Genomic DNA, 13,700 nt, shown 5'->3' on the forward strand with positions numbered 1-13,700 from the left:
TGGAACCAGGAAGAGGAAACAAAATATCTTTGTAGTTGAGTTGATGCCAGGATCATCCACTCTGCAATGGAATATTTGCATAGATTCCCTGACACACATTTGATACTTTGGCAGACAGGCCTATCGCACCCCAGGGTGCCAATGATGTTTGACCAGACAACCTAGTGCATCAGTGAAGGGGCATCCTTTGACTGAGGGTCAGGATTCTTGCCCCTAAGCTCCTTGCTTCGAGGAATGGGGAGTGGAGGATTCCTAGATGGAGGAGCAGCAAGAAGAGCACCAATGCTTTCTGCTGTGCTGGTAAAATGCAGTTTAGCTAGTTAAATCCCATTAGCATTCCACACACACTTAGACTCTTTAAGCAGTAGCTGCACATAAGCTGCCTGGGCTGTGTCCACCATGACATGTTATGTTCTTTTGGTTGATGTTCCACCAGATAATATTCTTTCGCTAAGTTGATGGGTGGGGTAACCTACCTTTAGGCTGTTGAGTCAGAGATTATAAATAAATGGTCAGAGTATGTCTGGATGTCTCGGCACTCTACACCAGCATCCCCCACGATGATGGCATTGCTGCAACGACCTCAGTGCTCAGCGCCGACAACTGCCAGTTTCCAGGTGCAATTTTACAACTCATCCGCTTCATCCTGGACCACAATGTCTTCACCTTCAACAACCAGTTCTTCATCCAGACACACGGAACAGCCATGGGGACTAAATTCGCACCTCAATATGCCAACATCTTCATGCACAGGTTTGAACAAGACCTATTCACTGCACAGGACCTTCAACCGAAGCTATACACTAGATACATCGATGATATTTTCTTCCTTTGGAGTCACGGTGAACAATCACTGAAACAACTATATGATGACATCAACAAGTTTCATCCCACCATCAGACTCACCATAGACTACTCGCCGGAATCGGTTGCATTCTTGGACACACACATCTCCATTAAGGATGGTCACCTCAGCAACTCACTACACTGCAAGCCCACGGATAACCTCATGATGCTCCACTTCTCCAGCTTCCATCCTAAACACATTAAAGAAGCCATCCCCTACGGACAAGCCCTCCGTATACACAGGATCTGCTCAGATGAGGAGGATCGCAACAGACACCTCCAGACGCTGAAAGATGCCCTCATAAGAACAGGATATGGTGCTCGACTCATCGATCGACAGTTCCGACGTGCCACAGCAAAAAACCGCACCGACCTCCTCAGAAGACAAACACGGGACACGGTGGACAGAGTACCCTTCGTCGTCCAGTACTTCCCCGGAGCGGAGAAGCTACGGCATCTCCTCCGGAGTCTTCAACATGTCATTGATGAAGACAAACATCTCGCCAAGGCCATCCCCACATCCCCATTCTTGCCTTCAAACAACTGCACAACCTCAAACAGACCATTGTCCGCAGCAAACTACCCAGCCTTCAGGAGTATAGTGACCACGACACCACACAACCCTGCCACAGCAACCTCTGCAAGACGTGCCAGATCATCGACACAGATGCCATCATCTCACGTGAGAACACCATCCACCAGGTACACGGTACATACTCTTGCAACTCGGCCAACGTTGTCTACCTGATACACTGCAGGAAAGGATGTCCCGAGGCAGACGCTACGACAATGGATGAATGAACACCGCTCGACAATCACCAGGCAAGACTGTTCTCTTCCTGTTGGGGAGCACTTCAGCGGTCACAGGCATTGGGTCTCTGATTTTCGCGTAAGCGTTCTCCAAGGCAGCCTTCACGGCACACGACAGCGCAGAGTCGCTGAGCAGAAACTGATAGCCAAGTTCCGCACACATGAGGACAGCCTCAACCGGGATCTTGGGTTCATGTCACACTATCTTTAACCCCCACAGCTTGCCTGGACTTGCAGAATCTCACTGGCTGTCCTGTCTGGAGACAATACACATCTCTTTAACCTGTGCTTAATGCTCTCCCCACTCACATTGTCTGTACCTTTAAGACTTGATTATCTGTAAAGACTGCATTCCAATCATTATTCTGTAAGTTGAGTTTGTGTCTCTGTTTGCCCTGTTTGTGAGCAGATCTCCACTCCACCTGACGAAGGAGCAACGCTCCGAAAGCTAGTGGCATTTGCTACCAAATAAACCTATTGGACTTTAACCTGGTGTTGTTAAACTTCTTACTGGGGTGTGTCCAGGCAGACAAGGATCATGCTTCAAATCAACAAATTAAATGCAAGTGGGGATTTCTCAGGAGCTTAGTTTGAAATCCTTAATTGCGACAATGGATTTGCTTGCATGACGGGTTGATCAAAATTAATACATACAAACTTTCACTGGAGTCATGTGGCCAGGTCATTAACCCATCCATTTTTAAAAGTTCATGCTGCAGGAAGCATTTTTAAAAATATTTTTTACATCTTAAAACAAATATCTTTAATTGACAACTCCACACTTTATAAAAAAACTCAATCTAAACAGTGTGTTTATTTTCAAGTTTCGGTTTTGAGTTTGTGTAGTACATGCATCTTGTCAATTTCGATGGACGTATGTTTTCCAACCTTTGATTTGAATTGCAAGGCAAGGATTTGCCTTGGGATTTGCCGAGGGAGGTTTCGGAAAGGAAGACCTTTTTTAATATATATTTTTCATTTCAAATTTTACTATGGTGCAAGAATATGAAAGATGTAATGGTAAACACAGAAAAGCACAGGGCCACAGTAGGAGCGTTCTGTGCCATTCTGCGATTCACACCATACGAATGTTGTTGGGGCCATAGAGAGTGTGCATCACAGATTCTGCAGGATTACCCCTGTTATATGCAAATACAAAAACAAAGAAAGAACTATAAAATTGGAGGTGTTGTCATTAGAACAGAAAAGATAAAGGCGAGATTTCATAAAGATGTTTAAACTTATGAAGGAAGGGGACAGAGCAGATACAGTCTGTTCTGAATGACGGAACCATCCAGCATGATATAAGGTTAAATATACAGGATATAGGACAGTGAGCAGCAGAATCTATTTTAAACAGAGAATTATGAGGCTTGGAGTATGCTGGCAGAGCTCGAGATTGAAGTAAGAAACGTCACCATTTAAGAAAAGGTTATATTGGGTGATTGAAGGAAAGGGCAACATCAGACCAAAGGTACAGGGCAAGGGCATAGGACGGGGATTGTTGCTTTTGTGGACGAGAATTACCAACGTGGATTGGTTTAGGCCAAATGACCTGTTTCTATGTTGTAATTTTCAAGTAATTTAATATAATTACTGTTGACTGTAAGCTTTGTCAATGTGCCTCTTCTTGAACTTCATAGTGCTTTCAGTGCAGCTGAGTTTTTAATGTTTCAAAAGCAGAAACAGGAAAATTGACAAAAGACAAGGGAAATATTTTTCCTGCCTTTGCATATATTATTCAAAGGCACCAAATTAAAAATGATCTATTGACAAGTCAATTGACTTTACTCATTCTGACTACTGAATTCGCAAATGTAGAAAAAGAGGCTTGCCTTCATAGACTGTTAATTGTCTAAATTCCTGGGTGAGTTCACCCAACCCAGTTTACAAAATTACCTTCTACATAATCCAATAGCGGAGAACTTGCAGAAATATGTATTTGTGAGCTGCATTAAACTAGATTATTTTCTGCCATTTTTCTGAACTTCATAGAGTCATAGAGGTATACAGCATGGAAACAGACCTTTCGGCCCAACTTGTCCATGCCGACCAGGTTTCCGAAGCTGAACTAGTCCCATTTGCCTGCGTTTGGCTCATATCCCTCTAAACATTTCCTATCCATGTGTCTGTCCAAATGTCTTTATGTTGTAATTGTACCCGCCTCTACCACCTCCTTTGGTAGCTCATTCCATATACGCACCACCCTCTATGTGAAAAAGTTGCCCTTCAGGTCCCTTTTAAATCTTTCCCCCTCACCTTTACCTCAAGTCAACACATCAGCAGCAAAGTTGAAGAAACATGCATGAAAATATATTAACAGGAGAAAGAGAAAGTTTTCTATATTAATAAGTAGATAAGCACTATATTGTACCGAGAGAACTTCCCACCAGATAAGAAATGAAGTATTAATATCCCTCCACCACCGACGAACAGTGACAACCATGTGTTCCATTTACAAGATGCACTGCAGGATCTCAGTGCGGTTCCTTAGGCAGCATCTTCCAAATCTACAACCACTGCCATCTAGAAGGACACAAGCAGCAGATACCTGGGAACACCACCGCCTGGAGGTTCCCCTCCAAGTCAGTCACCACCTTGGAAATATATTGTTGTTCCTTCACTGTCACTGGATTCAAATCCTGGAACTCCTTCCCTAACAGCACAGTGGGAGTACCTATACCTCAAGGCCTGCAGCGGTTCAAGGAGATAGCTCACCACTACCTTCTCAAGGTCAATGGTGGATGGGCAATCAATGCTGGCCTAGCCAGCGATGCACAAATCCCATAAATAAACAATTTAAAAAGAGTACTCAGCTGAAACAATGAAGCTCCACTTACCAGCCACTTAACTTGCTCGGAACCTTCCAATTACTATTTACACAGCTGAGCAGCAACAAATTTGCTCTTTGCCACTTTTTCTTACCTTAATGACCAGTTCTTTAAAATAAATTATGCAACATGATAACAGGAATGAGTTCAATCAGCCATTGGGAAATTTGCCAAATTTAAAGTCTGATTATTAGAGATTGATTAGCTGACTGCAAATTATTGAAGTCAATTGCTACCTTAGCAGATTTCTTTTGTGGTAGAATGTAATCAGGGCATAATGCATCCCACAGTAACTTTTCATACCAGCACAGGAGATGCAATTCCTGCCCTTTTACCATCTCTCTCCATCAAGCCCCAAACTCTCCTTCCAGGTGAAGCATCAATTTACAAGTACTTCCTTTAATTCAATGTATTGTGTTTGCTGTTGGGGGTTCAAGTCTTACACCAAGGACTTGAGCACAAAGTCTAGGCTGACACTTCAGTGCAATACCGAGGAAGTGCTGCACTCTGGGTGATGTAGCCTTTCAGATGAGGGATTAAACTGAAGCTTATCCTCTGAAGTGGATCTAAAAATTTCATAACATTATTTGTGGAACAACAGGAGAGTCTCCCTAGTGTTCTGGATCATATTTATTTCACAACTAATATTACTAAAACAAATTATTACATTGCTGTTTGCAGGACATTGCTGTGTGTAAATTGGTTGTTGCACTTTCTAATACACTACTGCCGCTACACTTCAACTAGTTGTAAAATGTTTTCAGAATTGCTGAAGTCATGAAACTTGCTATATTAATACAGGTTTTTTTCCTTCTTGACATATCAAGCAAATTTATTATATCCCAAACCAACTTAACGAGGAATTTACAAGCGATCAAATGCCAATCTAGTCCTTAGGTTTTACAACATTTTTCAGGCTGCTAAATAAAAATTAGAATAACTATCACTTTGAAATGTTTGACGGTAAATTCTATCCGTACCATCAACAAGGCCCACCAAAATATTAACTTCTGTCATAATTTTATCCTTTTTTTTGAAATAACCTAGAATGGTTAAAGGACCCTTTAGCCCATTGAGTCTGCAAAATTTACCTCCACAACACAAACTCAACACATCAATTTCAATTAAAAATAGAAATTGTTGGATAAACTCAGCAGGACTGGCAGCATCTGTGGAGAGAGACACAGTTATTGTTTTGAGTCCATATGACCTGAATATCTCTCTCCACGGATGACACCAGACATGCTGAGTTTATCCAGCGTTTTCTGTTTTTATTTCAGATTTCCAGCAACTGCAGTATTTTGCTTTCACATCAATTTCAACGCCTGGCACATGTTGAGAGACTTTGTCATTGCTAAAACTGGTGATGGGCCTTTCACCACTCTGGTGACAGCTAGTATCATCAATTACAGAAAATAACACAAAGTGTTGTTTTCTGCATCAACTAATTATATTTCTACAATTACAGTTTGAAAGACATTATATTCAAATATGTTTTTTTCACATTTGAGAACTTGCTGCTCTGTTTAGAAGCTTCTCATTTCGTTTCAAGCACAAAACAGTGGCAGATTTCTGGGTTTCAGTCGGATTTTTGAATACCTGAGCTTTGATCTGAAGATCAGCAAAGCACAGGAGTCGATTGCTGCAAACAATTATCTCCAGCGTTCAGCCCACAGTTCCATCCAATAAATGGCTATAAACACTGGCCAAAAGCCAGCGACGCCCACACCCCATGGATAAAAAAAAAGACCTTTGCTCTTCTGACGCTACAGCATATCGATGCCTCTGTAAAAAATATCACTCATTCATCATGTAACAGCCTCGATAAAACTTTGTATATCTATATTGGCAAAGTGATAGTTTCTGCACTTTGGGTAGTTTGTCATACTTATTAGAACTGATCTGATCAGCACCATTATTAGGATTTCTGTAGGGCAGTTTTGAATCCTGCAAACCTCAAATCTCCCAACAGTAAAGCTTCTTAAACTTTTCAACCGTTTTGATTGACGGAGAGACTTTCAACCTGTAAATGAAATCGAAACTCCTGTCCCTCTCAAATCATTAAACCTGCACAATAATCGCCCTTGACTCGTGATGTCCACTTAGAGCAGAATTATACACATTCACAAAAAATGAAATAACGTCAAATTTAGCATGATAAAAAGAATATTCTAAACTAAACTAGAATTATTTTTGAACTACCCGTCACTTGATTCTGATATTTAAATTCCTGGATCAAGTCCCTTAGGTTTTGTACGTTGCTCCATTGCTTACAACCCATTTTTAAAAAAGACCTGATTCTTTAACTGCACTTTTGTCAGTCTTGTCACCTTGTTGAAACAGAAATGACCCTGCCGCCTCCTGCCTGTATTAGCTGCAGTGAAATGTACAGGAAAGGCAGGTAGGTATCACCCGTATGGGTAATAACATAGTCACAAGCCAGTCCCATTCGCCCTGTGTTTAAAACAGGCTATCACGTCCTAAAAGGAATTAGTATAAAACTCAAAGAAAATAAAGCATTACATTCTCTATTTTATATGCTCCAGCTTAACAAACACGCGTGAATTTAGCCCACTGCACAGAATATTTCCGTCAATATAATTAACCAGTTACTCACCTATCACCACAAAGCGACTCCCATAAATTATTTCGAAAAACATTCAGAAGTAAGTCGTGTTAGATAAATAAAACACAACTGAAACGCGGTAACTTGTCTGAAGCGTTGCTCCAGGTAATCCGCCCTGCATGAGCTCGCCTCTCAGGTCTCCGCTGCCCAGGTGCCTGCTCTCAGGTACACGCCCTCAGATATACACACCCTCAGCTATACAGCCCTGAGAAACATATCTTCACGTACACGCTCCTTAGATACACACCCCTCAGATATACACCCCTGATACACATCTTCAGAAACACATCCTCAGGTACACACCCTCATATATATATACCCTTCAAGTAGATACCCTAAAGTACACACTCCTCAGATACATAACCCTCAGATACACCAAATTCACCAAAGATCCTTAGACAGCACCTTCCAAACCCACGACCTCTTCCATCTAGAAGGACAAGGGCAGTAGATACATGGGAACACCACCACCTGCAAGTTCCCCTCCAAGCCACTCACCATCCTGACTTGGAAATATATCACCGTTCCTTCACAATCGCTGGGTCAAAATCCTGGAATTCCCTTCCTGATGGCATTGTGGGTCAACCCACAGCACATGGACTGCATAATTTCAAGAAGGCAGCTCACCACCACCTTCTTCAGGGCAACTAGGGTTGGGCAATAAATGCTGGCCAGCCAGCGACACCCATGTCCCACTAATGAATTAAAAAAAACACTCCCCTCAGATACACATCCCTCAGGTACACATTCTCCACTACATGTCCTTCAGGTATATACACTTATCAATAAACACCCCTCAGGTGCACACCCTCAGGTATAAACCTTTCAGCTGCATGCCCCTCAGATACACCCACCTCAGTACCCAGCCTCAGGCACATGCCCCTCAGGTACACACTCTTAGGTATATGCCCCTCAGGTACTCACCACTCAGATACACACTGTATGGTACTATCCTCAGGTACGCACTCCTCAGATATAAACATAGGTACACATAGCTCAGCTGCACATCCTTCATGGAAACATAGAATCATAGAAAACAAGAGCAGGAGGAAGCTATTCGATCCTTCAAGCTTGCTCTGCCATTCATTGTGATCATGGCTGATCATCCAATTCAATAGCCTGATCCCGCTCCCCCCCTATATTTTTTGAACCCTTTTAGTTAGCCAAGAGATATATCTAACTTGTTCTTGAAAACGTACAATGTTTTAGCCTCAATTGCTTTCTGTGGTAGCAAATTCCACAGGCTCACCACTCTCTGTGTGAAGAAATTTCTCTTCATCTCAGTCCTAAAAGGTTTACCCCATATCCTTAGACTGTGACCTCTATTATCGACAACACCCTTCCTGCATCTACCCTTTCTAGTCCTGTTAGGATTTTCTAAGTTTCTCATTCTTCTAAACTCCAGCGGATATAATCCTAACTGGCTCAATCTCTCCTCATATGTCTGTTCCACGATCCCAGGAATCACTCTGGTCAACATCCTCTTTGGCAAGAACACGCTTCCTCAGATAAGGAGATGAAAACTACACACAATATTCCAGGTGTGGTCCTACCAAGGCCCTGTATAATTGCAGCAAGACATCCCTGCTCCTGTGCTCGAATCTTCATACTATGAAGGCCAAGATACCATTTGCCTTCATACCGCCTGCTGCACCTGGTAAATCAAATTAGTCACACTATCATAAAGGAAGAACTCTTGGAGTATACAGGATGGTTTCCTGGACCAATACAATAAGGAATCAACTAGGGAGCAGACTATTCTAGACTGGGTGTTGTGTAATGAGAAAGGAATAATTGTCAATCTAATTGTGTAAGACACTTGGGGAAGAGTGACCATAATATGATGAAGTCTTCATCAAGGTGGCAAGTGACATAGTTGGTTCTGAGCCTAGGGTCTCGAGTCTAAATAAAGGAAACTATGATGGGATGAGGTGTGAGTTGTCTATGATGGATTGGGAAATGTTACTTAAAGGATGACAGTGGATAGGCAATGGCAAACATTCAAAGAGCGCATGGGTGAACTGTTAAATTATTTATTCCTGTCAGGCAAAAAAGTAAAGCAGGAAAGGTGACCAAACAATGGCTTACAAAGGAAATTAGAAATAGTATTAGATCCAAGGAAGAGGCATATAAATTGATTGGAAAAAACAACATACCTAAGGATTAGGAGCAGTTTAGAATTCAGCAAAGCAGGACCAAGGGATTGATTAAGAAGGGGAAAATCAAGTATGAATGTAAGTTTGCAGGAGCATAAAAATGGACTGTAAAAATTTCTAACAGTATGTGAAGAGAGAAAGGTTGGTGAAGGCAAATGTAAGTTCTGAGACATTGGACCACTGGAAAATGAGGCTGGAGAAGTAATAATAGGAAACAAAGAAATGGCAGAGGAACTGAATAGTTGCTTTGCTTCAATCTTCACGGTGGAAGACACCAGTGGGATGCCAGAGCTCCAGGAGAATCAGGGGGCACAGTGAGTGTAGTGGCCATCACTAAGGAGAAGGTTCTGAGGAAACTGAAAGGTCTGAAGGTGGATAAATCACCTGGACTGGATGGACTACACTCCAGGGTTCTAAAAGAGATAGCTAAGGAAATTGTGGAGGCATTGGTGGAATTCTTTCAGGAATCACTGGAGACAGTGAGGATCCCAGAGGACTGGAAAGTAGCTAATGTAACACCGCTGTTTAAGAAGGGAGGGAGGCAGCAGACAGGAAATTATAGGCTGATTAGCCTGAGTTCAGGTATTGGCAAGATTTTAGAGTCCATTATTAAAGATGAGATTGCAGAGTACTTGGAAGTGCATGATAAAATAGGACTGAGTCAGCATGGCTTCGTCAAATGGAGGCCATGTCTGACAAATCTGTTCTTTGAGGAGGTAACAAGGAAGTTAGATAAAGGAGAACCAGTGGACGTGATTTATTTAGATTTCCAAAAGGCCTTTGACAAGGTGCCGCAAAGGAGATTGTTAAATAAGTTAAGAGCCCATGGTGTTAAGGGTAAGATCCTGGCATGGATAGAGGATTGGCTGACTGGCAGAAGGCAGAGAGTGGGGATAAAGGGGTCTTTTCCAGGATGGCAGCCGGTGACTAGTGGTGTGCCTCAGGGGTCGGTGCTGGGACAACAACCTTTCACAAGTTACATGAACGATTTGGAAGAAGGAACTGAAGGCACTGTTGCTAAGTTTGCAGATGATACAAAATATGTAGAGGGATAGGTAATATTGAGGAAGCAGGGGGGCTGCAGGAGGACTTGGACAGGTTAGGAGAATGGGCAAAGAAGTGGCAGATGGAATACAAAATGTGGACAAATGTGAGGTTATGCACTTTGGAAGGAGGAATGGAGGCAAAACCTATTTTCTAAATGGGGAAATGCTTAGGAAATCAAAAACACAAAGGGACTTAGGAGTCCTTGTTCAAGATTCTATTAAGCTTAACATGCAGGTTCAATTGGCAGTTAGGAAGGCAAATGCAATGTTAGCATTCATGTCGAGAGGGCTAGAATACAAGAGCAGGAATGTACTTCTGAGGCTGTATAAGGCTCTGGTCAGACCCCATTTGTAGTATTGTGAGCAGTTTTGGACCCCATATCTAAGGAAAGATGTGCTGGCCGTGGAAAGGGTCCAGAGAAGGTCCACAAAAATGATCCCTGGAATGAAGAGTTTGTCGTATGAGCAACAGTTGAGGACTCTGGGTCTGTAATCGTTGGAGTTTAGAAGGATGAGGGGGGATCTTATTGAAACTTACAGGATACTGCGAGGCCTGGATAGAGTGGATGTGGAGAGGATGTTTCCACTAGTAGGAAAAACTAGAACCAGAGGGCACAACCTCAGGCTAAAGGGACGATCTAGAGATGAGGAGGAATTTCTTTAGCCAGAGAGTTGTGAATCTGTGGAACTCTTTGCTGCAGAAGGCTGTGGAAGCCAAGTCATTGAGTGTCTTTAAGACAGAGATAGATAGGTTCTTGATTAATAAGGGGATCAGGGGTTATGGGGAAAAGGCAGGAGAATGGGGAAGAGAAAAATATCAGCCTTAATTGAATGGCGGAGCAGACTTGATAGGCCAAGTGGCCTAATTCCGCTCCTATGTCTTATGGTCTTATGGTCTTATAGTCAGAAACAGGGAAATTTATAATGGGGAACAAAAAATGGTTGTCTAACTTAATACTTACTTTGGCTCTGTCTTCACAAAGGAGGACACAAATAACGTACCAGAAATGTTGGGGAACCCAGGGTTTAGTGAGAGGGAGGAACTGAAGGAAATTAGGAATATTAGAGAAATAGTGTTGGGGAAATTGATGGGATTGAAGGCCAATAAATCCCTGCCTGATAATCTACATCCCAAAGTAGTTAAGGAAGTGGCCCTAGAAATAGTGGATGCATTGGCGGTCATTTGCCAAAATTCTACAGACTCTGGAACAGTTCAGAGAAATTGGAGGGTAGTTAATGTAACCCCACTATTTAAAAAGGGAGGTAGAGTGAAAACAGGGAATTATAGACCAGTCAGCCTGATGTAGGTAGTGGGGAAAATGCTCGAGTCAATTAAAAAAGGTTTAATAGCAGAGCACATGGAAAACAATGGTAGAATTGGTCAGAGTCAGCATGGATTTACAAAAGGGAAATCATGCCTGACAAATCTACAGGAATTAACTGGTAGAGTTGATGAGGGGGAACCAGTGGATGTGGTTTATTTGGACTTTCAGAAGGCTTTTGACAAGGACCCATATATCAGATTACCATGTAAAATTAAAGTGCATGGGATTGGGGGTAATGGGATTGAGGTGGACTGGTTGGCAGATAGGAAACAAAGAGCAATAATAACCAGGTGGTTTTCCAAATGGCAGGCAGTGACAAGTGGGGTACCGGAGGGGGAAGGAATCATATACAAGGAAAGGAAAGATACAAGGAGAGGAATAATACAGGGAGAGGAATGTTACAGGGGGAGGAATGATACAGACGGAGGAATGATATTGGGAAAGAAATGATACAGGGAGAAGAATTTTACACGGGGAGGAATGATGACGCTATAGTTAAGAAAGCCCACCAACGGCTCCACTTTCTCAAAAAGCTAAGGAAATTTGGCATGTCGTCTATGACCCTCACCAACTTTTACAGATGCACCATAGAAAGCATTCTTTCTGGTTCTATTAGAGCTTGGTATGGCTCCTGCTCTGTCCAAGACCGCAAAATACTACAAAGGGTTGTGAATGAAGCCCAGTCCATCATGCAAACCAGCCTCCCAGCCATTGATACCATCTACACTTCCCACTGCCTCGGCAAAGCAGCCAGCGTAATTAAGTACCTCATGCAGCCTGGACATTCTCTCTTCCACCTTCTTCTGTTGGGAAAAAGATACAAAAGTCTGAGAACATGTACCAACCGACTCAAGAACAGCTTCTTCCGTGCTGCCATCAGATTTTTGAATGGACCTATCTCATATTAAGTTGATCTTTCTCTGCACCCTAGATATGACTGTAACACCACATTCTGCACTCTCTCCTTTCCTTTTCTACGTACGATATTCTTTGTATAGAATCAATACTTTTCGCTGTACATATGATAATAAATCAAATCAAATCAAATCAAAACAGGTGGAGGAATAATATGGGTAGAGGAATGATACAGGTGGAGGAATGATATAGTGATATAGTGATATAGGTAGAGGAATGATACGGGGGAGGAATGATACAGGTGGAGGAATGATACAGGTGGAGGAATGATACAGGGAGAGGAATGATACAGGGGAGGAATGATACAGGGAGAGGAATGATACAGAGAGAGGAATGATACAGGGAGTGGAATGATACAGGGAGAGGAATGATATGGGGGAGGAATGACACAGGGAGAAGAATGATATAGGGAGAGGAATGATACAGGGAGAGGAATGATACAGGGAGAGGAATTATATAGGTAGAGGAATGATACAGGGAGAGGAACGATACGGGGGAGGAATGATACGGGGGAGGAATGATACAGGTGGAGGAATGATACAGGGAGAGGAATGATACAGGGAGAGGAATGATACAGGGAGAGGAATGATACAGGGAGAGGAATGATACGGGGGAGGAATGACACAGGGAGAGGTATGATACAGGGAGAGGAATGATACAGGGAGAGGAATGATACGGGGGAGGAATGACACAGGTGGCAGAATGATACGGGGGAGGAATGACACAGGGAGAGGAATGATACAGGGAGAGGAATGATACAGGAAGAGAAATGATACAGGGGAGGAATGATATAGGTAGAGGAATGATACAGGGAGAGGAATGATATGGGGGAGGAATGATACAGGTGGCGGAATGATACGGGGGAGGAATGACACAGGGAGAGGAATGATACAGGGAGAGGAATGATACAGGGAGAGAAATGATACAGGGGAGGAATGATACAGGGAGAGGAATGATACGGGGGAGGAATGATATGGGGGAGGAATGATACAGGTGGAGGAATGATACGTGGGAGGAATGATATAGGTGGAGGAATGATACAGGTGGAGGAATGATACGTGGGAGGAATGATACAGGTGGAGGAATGATACAGGTGGAGGAATGATATAGGGAGAAGAATGATACAGGGCCAGTGAGAAGTGATA

General features: G+C 42.7%; 1 protein-coding gene across 2 annotated transcripts in view; it reads right to left on the reverse strand.

The window, feature by feature from the left end:
• lnx1 (ligand of numb-protein X 1) overlaps positions 1 to 7,270 on the reverse strand; it is a 204,497-nt gene extending 197,227 nt beyond the window's left edge. Inside the window, exon 1 of one of the 2 annotated variants that reach the window (XM_078217216.1) lies at positions 7,105 to 7,270. The gene's annotated coding sequence lies outside the window, so the exon portion shown is untranslated. The remainder of the gene's footprint in view (positions 1 to 7,104) is intronic. The other variant, XM_078217214.1, reaches the window with a different exon arrangement.
• Positions 7,271 to 13,700: the final 6,430 nt, after the last annotated feature.

The sequence above is a fragment of the Mustelus asterias genome, chromosome 1 (assembly GCF_964213995.1).
Source record: "Mustelus asterias chromosome 1, sMusAst1.hap1.1, whole genome shotgun sequence".
NCBI classification, from domain to species: domain Eukaryota; kingdom Metazoa; phylum Chordata; class Chondrichthyes; order Carcharhiniformes; family Triakidae; genus Mustelus; species Mustelus asterias.